This window comes from Pteropus vampyrus, unplaced genomic scaffold, assembly GCF_000151845.1.
Source record: "Pteropus vampyrus isolate Shadow unplaced genomic scaffold, Pvam_2.0 Scaffold7, whole genome shotgun sequence".
In the NCBI taxonomy this organism is placed as follows: domain Eukaryota; kingdom Metazoa; phylum Chordata; class Mammalia; order Chiroptera; family Pteropodidae; genus Pteropus; species Pteropus vampyrus.
In genome coordinates this window covers 14,466,947-14,475,712 of record NW_011888788.1, presented here as the reverse complement: position 1 = coordinate 14,475,712, position 8,766 = coordinate 14,466,947, and the positions used below count along the sequence as shown (strand labels likewise).

The window sequence follows — 8,766 nt, the reverse complement described above, 5'->3', positions numbered from 1 at the left end:
AAACACAGACTTCTTTCATTTCTCTGTTCTGCCCCCTTAGTATTATCTACAACCTGGGCACAAGGTGGCTGCCAAAAAATTCCACAGCTATATATTCCTTCAGGGAGAAAGAATAACTCTTTTTCAATGCTGAAAAAAAGTCTAGGTTTCCATCTTGATTGAACAATCTTAGGTCATGTTCATTGCATCAGCTAGCTATTGCCACAAAAAGCTGTGTTACAACCAGATTATCTTGGTGCCATTTCACAATATGTGTTACTGATGTGTCTAAAGTTTGTCCAGAGGAAGCTATGCTAATGTCATCTGGGCTCACTCTCACATGTCTTCAGGTTGTGTGTGCAGTGGTCTGTGCTGATTTAAGCTGGGGTGGACTGGGTGGCTTCACTTCAAGCTAAGAAGGCTCTCCTCTAGCTGTCTCTCACTCTCTTTGGATCTGAGACTGAATCATGTTATTGTCATAGAAATGACAGGGGTGCAAGAGGGGAACACAGCTTCTTAAAGGTTGTGCTTGAAACTTGCACAGCATTAATTCTGCCCACATGCTACTCGTCAAAGGAAGCTACACAGCCAAGGCCAGACTCAAGGGACAGGAAAGTATATTCTGCCCACAGTGAAGCCATGATGAAGGTATTAGCATAGGTGGAGATTAAAGTCAAACTCTCAGTCTAGTGGCCTCACAACTCACCAGCTAGTTTTCACAGGACTGTGAATGTCCTGATTGACAAGAACCAGTAAAAATCTGTGGCCTAGAGCTGCTGATTAATTTACACTGTACTACTTTGCTACAAAGTACTACAGGCTGGACAACTTAAACAATAGAAATTTATTTTTTACCTTGGCCTGTAGAGGGCCATCTTCTCCTTCTTGTGTCTTCACATGGTCTTCCCTCTGTGAATATCTGTGCCCTAATTTCATATTCTTATAAGGACTCCAGTCATAATAGATTAAGGCCCAATCTAGGAAAAGTAACCAAAAATATCCACCACATGGAAGAGACTGAGGGAGCAGTATTGTGGTTACCACACCCCAGATCACAGAATATGCCATATAGAAATATGGTTGAGTCAGCTCTTATCACAAGATGTGAAAGCAGTGTACTTCTTCCACACCAAGAGCCTGATGAAAGCTGTGTTCTGCCATTATAGAAAGTACAAGTCTCCTACCCTCTGAAGTCTGCTGGAAGTCCCTCTCTAGTGCAAATAATTATTTTAGCATTTATCTTTGTGAGAAGATGGAAAAGGACTACTTCAACTATTGTATCAAAATCAATGAGAATGGAAATAATCTACCCAAAAATCTGGTGACCTCTCAGCCACTTTCTTGAACAGGCCTTCCTTCAGGCATAACTGGATTTTTTTCTAGATGACAGCCTCCCGTTGATATCTCTAAAATAACACAAAGTTTGCAAGTGAGTGATTGATGCTTTTCTTGGCACACCTGAGCCATCTTCCCCTAATGAGGGAGTAGCAGTAATTCAACATTACAACAGTACAATCGTGGGTGTACTTAAGTTAGGCTCAAGTTAACAGGTCATGAAAAGTCATAGATGTGAGCACCTGTGACTGGGGAGAACAATATCCATGCAGTAGTCTGTACTAAGAACCACCATGGGGAAAGAGCCAGTGTTGATGGACTCACAGCATTAGTTTGTTGTAGCTGCTATAACAAAGCACCACAAACTGGGTGGTTTAACAACAGAAATTTATTGTGTTTAAAATCAAGATATTGACAGAGTTGCTTCCTCCTACGATGTGAAGAATCTGTCCTAGCTTCTGGTGATTTGCTGGCAATCTTTGCCATTCCTTGGTTTGTATCTCCCAATCTCTACTTCCATCTTCACTTGGAATTCTCCATGTATGTGTCTTTGTGTCCAAATTTACATTTTTATAAGGACACTAGTCATATTGGATCAGGGCTCACCCTAATGATCTCATATTAATTAAACTAATTACATCTACAACTACGTTATTGCCAAATAGGGTCATATTTTGAGATACTAAAGGTTAGGGACTCAGCATATGAATTTTGGGGAAACACAATTGAACCCATAAAAATAAGAAAAGTATCCGTTAACCACATAGACACTATTTCTTATAACAAACACCAAAATAGATTGCAGCATCAAGTCAAAGTAATATGTCATAACATTATCATTGGGAGGAAGCACAATGATGCTATCTGGGTCCTCAATTTTCTTTAGTTATGGTTTAATTCAGAAGTAAAAATTTAGGAGACCTAAAAAGTAGACATTTTAAACAATATTCACTGAATATTGTTTTTCTTTGAACTATCTGATAATTTTGAGATTATACACTGTGGCCAGGGCTTGAAATGCAGCCTTTTTGTATTTCCTGTTGAATATATTTCCTTATGCCTTAAGAGCAAAATAGAGAGACCACACACTTGAAGAGGAGGCTAGCCCACTTAGTCTCAGAAGTGAGCTGATGGGGTATCCAGAAAGCAATTTGGGTGATAAATAATGGGAACGAAGTTGAGATGACTAAACAAATAAATATGAAGATGTTCATAAACATTCAGGATGTTTTCCAAATCACAATGGCAAGAATGGAGAAGCCCCAAGAATAGGGATTTGATATTCTATAGGGAATTCATGAAGTCATCACTTTCTATTTCTCACTTGTGTACTTCTCTGTTTTACTTCACCCTTCTTTTATATTTTTCTCTTTGTCTTCTTTTCTCCTCTGCCTTATCCTCATTTTTTCTTTTTCCTCTTTTTTCTCCCCCCACTCTTCCTCCTTTTTATTCTTCTCCTCTTACATTCTTTCTCTTTTTTGGCCCCTTCTCCTCTATTATCTGGTCTCTCTGCCTTCTTTTGGCTTCCAATTTATATGTAGATAAACAATCTTCTGGGTATGTCACACCTGAAAATGCTAGGCAAAATAGTGAAGCATTTTTCTTCCCCTAAGAGTTTATTTTTGGTAAAAGACAGAAAAGTAAGTTTTTCTACAAGGGCTATCTGCTTCTAAATAATAATTTGAAAATTTTGTTAAATATTATATATTTAAAATGACACACAAAAATAATAATGAAGAAGTGGGAATAACAGATTAGGTACTGTAAATTTATTAAGGCTTACCTAAATCAAGAAGCAGCACACACATACCTAATTTATGCAAACTAAAAATGTATGTAAACAGCACACTATTTTGATACTGGATTGTGATACATTACCTGTACATATAACTACTACTGTTACTAATAAACCACTGGGACACTCAGTTTTATGCCTAACAAAACATCAGCAAGTCTTTAAAATCTTCACTTTCTCTTTTTAAGGAGGATATTTCTAGACCCTAATTTTCCCATCTAATATTCAAATATAGGAAACACCTGATTCCACAAAGTGTTTTAATTGGTGAGGCCTCAAGTGCTCTTTTCTAGCTTGAATTTTTGAATAGTAAACAGTCCCTGGGGACCACACACAAATACTATGACAGAGAGTTGCTACATTAAGTCTTTTCATGGTACATGATTTGTGCTGAATCTTTATGACATGTTGAGCAATGCGCTGAAAGGGATCCCTTCTGGTTTAATACTTTGTTCAACCACTGTAGAGGTCCATTCAAGTGAAGTTCAATTCAGTAAAAAGTGCTTATTACCATGTGCCTTTGGTATTCTGCTTCCCACCCTTTCACAAAATTCATTCTATGGAGCACTTTCTAGTTGGCTGATATATCACTTAAAACCATGATTAACAGACTGAGCCAGAAGAGCAGCAAATTTCTGATTGTCGAAGATTTTCAGATTATAGCCTAGTGGAATTTTACACGTTATTGCAGGGTGTCAGCCATATCTCTTATTACAATTGGGGCTCTGCACAAAGATTACACTATTACTTAGGCACTCAGCAAAAATTTCCCCACCTATGGAATACAAGCACACTACTATTTCTATATGTCTTCTTTTCATTTCTACTATAGCATTTTGGTTGACACTGGAGAGTAAATCTAAGCAGAACCTTTCTGAATTTGATGGATCTGTGAAGCCATCTACAGTGAGTGAGGGCTATGATGTATGAAAGTTCTCTCCAACTCTCTAGTTTAATTCATAATGTCCTATTGAACACCAAAATGCAGGTTCTGAGTAAGTAACTGGCTGCAAATCCAAACTATGATTAACAGGGGAAGAGTAGTAGGAGATAGTTCTGCTGGAGACCTTGTATCCATACTTTGGTTCAACAGTTAATCGCTTATTTCTCTATCTTCACTGATATATACAAGAGGTGGCATTTTTAGGGTATAGCTACTCTGTGGCTCAATTCCCACTGGAAAAGTATTGTTTGCAGGAATGAAGTGGGTGTAATCATTCACATGTGGTAGTTTTATTAAGATGTCAGTGTGCAGCAGCACCAATGTTAGAGTCTCAAACTCTCTGGTAGCAAAACTGGTGTCTCAGCTCTCTGGTAGCAGTAAGGTTTTACACATACTTCATCTTTTTTAAGATTAAAAGCATATTCACAGTTTTCAGTTGCTTTGAGTTCATGATGACTGTGAAGATCAGGCCAACACCATAATCAGCAACGTATAGTATAACACATGACAGTCCTTTTTGATGAGATACCTGAAGGTGACCATCGAGAGACCTGGTTTGTTCAGAGAAGCTATAAAAGGTTATTGTATCCCAGCGATCAATTGTATTTGGTGTACTTAGTCCCCAAATTTCAGAGTAAGTGCTCGGTAAGATGACATATTTAGTATTACAATTTTGAGTGGTGATGGCTTTCTCAAGCTCATCTTATCATCTGTTTTCTTTAGCTTCTTTGTCAAACTTTTAACGGCTTTCTCACACCACTTTTCTTCCTGCCTGTTCTGCTCTTCTTTACCTGCTCCTCCAGATCCACCAGCTGATTTCTTCCATCCCAGCTGTTTCTTTAGAACTGGTGGAGTGAGTGGCAAGATGGATGACATGTTCTTACCAAAGGCAGCAATCAACGCTAAGAAAATATCCTGCTTTATCTAACCTAGACTGAGGCTTAGGCTGAGAATTTAGCCGAGGGAGTATCCACCAGGCTATTTTGGTGGTGAAAAATGCTGAGGCCATAAATGACATGAATGTGCAAATCAAAGAGGAGGGAGCACTCTGGTGGATGTACTCTGGTGGTTCCTCTCATCCCAGTGGTCATACCCCAGGATGATGTCATGTACATGATGGCAGGAGGGAAAGTCAGAGACCCAAAAAGTATGAAAAGTTATGCTGGAGACCCCTGAAAAAGCCAAGACCCTGGACTCCTCCAAGAATGGCCCAAGACTTCTTCTCTTGGTTCTGTTGCAGAAGTATGAATATGTCATCCTTAGGTTAACATTAGCTCTGGGCATAGTAGAGAGAAAAAAAAAGTCTACCTTGAGAATTCCCAACCATAATCCTACATTTTCTGTGAGTGTAGAGCCTAAATTTATACCCCTATGTGATATGATAAAAATTTTGGCTAAAGCCAAAACAATAAGGTTAAACATTGTCCAAGGTTGGTGGCAACACCTAGGCACCTTGCAGGAGCAAAACAAAATTTTTCTCTAAATGAATCCCGTTAAAAATTGGCCTCAAGCAATTCACACATACAAAAGTCCAGGAACCATCCCATGTATGTGTCTCTCTGTCTCTCTCACTTACACACACACACACACACACACACACACACACACACCATCATCACCACCACCACCACCACTACCACTGTCACCAAATCCAAAAGGATACAAGTTACCATGGGGAAAAGACAACAAAAACAACAACCCACAGAGTCAGACTCACAAAGGCTGATGATATTGGAATTATCAGATAGGGATAAATATAAAAGAAACATGTTTAATATATTTAAAGATATAAAAGAGCACATGAAAGACTGTGAATGAAAAATAATTTTTAATAATTAAACAATACCGAGAAAAAGAAAAATTTAAATAATAGAGATTTGAAACTCAACGGACATGTTAAACAGCAGATTAGACAGCAAAAGAGAAAAACTATTAGCTAAATGGAAGATAGAATTGAAGAAATTATACAGACTAAACCACAAAGAAAAATAAAGAGATAAAGAGGTTCATACAGAACATTAAATCATAATAAATAAAAAGAAATCTAACCTAGACACATAGTAGGCTAAAAGGCATAGCCCAGACACAAAATATGAAACAGTCAAAAATAAAAAAAAAAAATTCATGATGAAGAAACAGAAATTAAACTCATAGGTGGCTCACCACAAGAAACGAAGAAAGTAGACATTAGTAATATCTTGTCTTCAAGATGTTGTATTATGTCCTTGAAGAAGTTGCAGTTGCTGCTGCTGCAGAGCTCCGTTCAGCCCACTCCTGCTCCTGACTCACTACTGTTCACTCTTGCCGAGGAACAAGTTGGTCAGGAAGCTGCACCAGTAGCCATGGCTTTTGAAGATACCAAAGAAGCACTCCTGGAACCAGAGGGGGCGATTCACCTAGTCAGAATTACTCTAACCAGCCTCGAGGTAAAATCTTTGGAGAACATATTTGCTGACTTGGTCAGAAGGGCAAATGAAAACAATCTCAAAGTGAAAGAACCAGATCTGATAGATGCCTACCAAGATTCTGAGAATCACAAGAAAAACACCCTGTGGGGAAGGTTCTAAAACTTGGGATCATTTTCAGATGAGGATCCATAAGTGACTTATTGACTTTCACAGTCCTTCTGGGATTGCCAAGCAGGTTACTTCCACCAATATCCAACCAGGAGTCAATGTTGAGTCTCCATTGCAGATGCTTAAATCAACCTTTTAAATAAACTGACTATCAATTGTTAAAAAAAAAAAAAGATGTTATAGGAAATAACTCATAAAAATATCTTTCATGAATGACTACAAAAGCAATGGGGGTTGGGAATTCTGAACAACAAAAAAAACAGAGAATCTCAGAAAAGGATGTCCACAAATGTGTTTCAGAGTAAAGAAAAAAGAGTTAAAAGCATGGAATGCTGAGAAAGACAATGTTAGGAAATCTAAACAAACTTGACTGCATTAGAGATAACTATCACAGCTAATGTAATATTTATATATAATAGAATGGAATGGAATGGAATGGAATGGAATGGAATGGAATGGAATGGAATGGAATGGAATGGAATAGAATAGAATAGAATAGAATAGAATAGAATAGAATAGAATAGAATAGAATAGAATAGAATAGAATAGAATAGAATAGAATAGAATAGAATAGAACAGCACTCACCTCTGTTTTATCTAAATGGAAACTCAGACTGGAAAAGAGTGTGAATGCTCAAAGACGCTGCAAGGCTAACTAACAACCCATACATGCCTGGAGCAAAATACTGTGAACTGATATATACTATAGACTGCCTAAGGCTCAGGATGGAAAGCTGTGGGAGTGTTTCATTAGGAAATTATGACATTCAAAGTTCATGGGCATAGGGGTTATTTAGAAATCTATGCCATTTAAATGCCTGGGGGAAGATGCACACTTAGAAAAGACCCTAAGCTTTTACCTTGGGCTAATCTCTAGTATCAGTTCAAGTCTAGGTAAGTTTTGAAGAAATGCCTAGATCAGAGGCAGTTTGTAAAGACTAAGATAGGTGGGATTTTTTTTCAGCTCCTGGAGTTTTAAGAGATCACTGTCAAAAAACTAGCAGAACATAGATAAGGAACAGAGATTTCAGTGACCACACATGATGAGGAATACAATCTTTGCAAAAAAAAAAGTTTTGGAAAAGTCTGTGTGTGTGTGTGTGTGTGTGTGTGTGTGTATGTGTGTGTGTGTATAAAAATTCTGGGGAAGAGAGAGAATCTGATTTCCAGAGTTACCACATTGTAATATTGAAATGTCCAGTTTTCAAAAAATAATCTCAAAGCATGCAAAGAGACAGGACAGTATCAACTTTTCAAAAGAACAAAACCAATTGATAGAAACCCCCCAAGGAAGCTGAGATATCAGACTTACCAAAGTCTTTAAAACAACTGTCTTAAAGATGCTCAGAAAGCTAAAGGAAAACATGGACAAAGAAGCAAAGGGAATAAGGAGAACAATGTATGAACAAAATGGAAATACCAATAAAGAAATGGAAATTATAAAAAGAGACCAAATAGACATTTTGGAGCTGAAAAGTACAATAACCAAAATAAATATTTTACTAGAGGAGTCCAACAGTATATTTAAGAAAGTAGATGAAAGAATAGAGCACTTGAAGATAGGATAACTGAAATTTTCCATTCTGAGAAACAGGAAAAAAAAAGGAATTAAAAAAGATGAATCGGGTCTAAGGGACCCAATGGAAAGCATCAAGTGAACCAACATACACATATGAAATTCTCAGACAGAGAAGTGAGAAAGTGATAGAAAAATAATATTTGTAAAAATCCTGGCTGAAAAATCCCACAATTTGATGAAAAACATGAATCTTCAACTCCAAGAATCTCAGTGAACTCTAAGATACATTGTATTCAAATCACTGAAAGCCAGAGACAAAGATAGAATTTTGAAAGCAGCAAGAAAGAAGCAACTCTTCACATACAAGAGATCCTCAATAAAATTAACTGATTTTCATGAGAAACTATGAAGGTTAGTTAGAATGCAGTGGGATGATATATTTAAAGTGCTGAAAGAAAAAAAACTAATCAAGAGTTCTATATCTGGCAAAATTTTCCTATAAAAATGAATGAGAAATTAAGACATATCAAGATAAACAAAAGTTGATGTAATCTATTATCATTAGATCTAACCTACAACAAAACACTAAAGGGAGTTCTTCAGGTTGAAATAAATAGAC

At 37.2% G+C, this 8,766-nt stretch overlaps 2 pseudogenes; one reads left to right on the top strand and one right to left on the bottom strand.

Moving 5' to 3' along the window:
* Positions 1-3,470: 3,470 nt before the first annotated feature.
* On the bottom strand, positions 3,471-4,928 carry LOC105299524 (annotated as a pseudogene).
* Positions 4,929-6,394: 1,466 nt separating this feature from the next.
* On the top strand, positions 6,395-6,767 carry LOC105299515 (annotated as a pseudogene).
* The last annotated feature ends 1,999 nt before the right edge of the window (positions 6,768-8,766 follow it).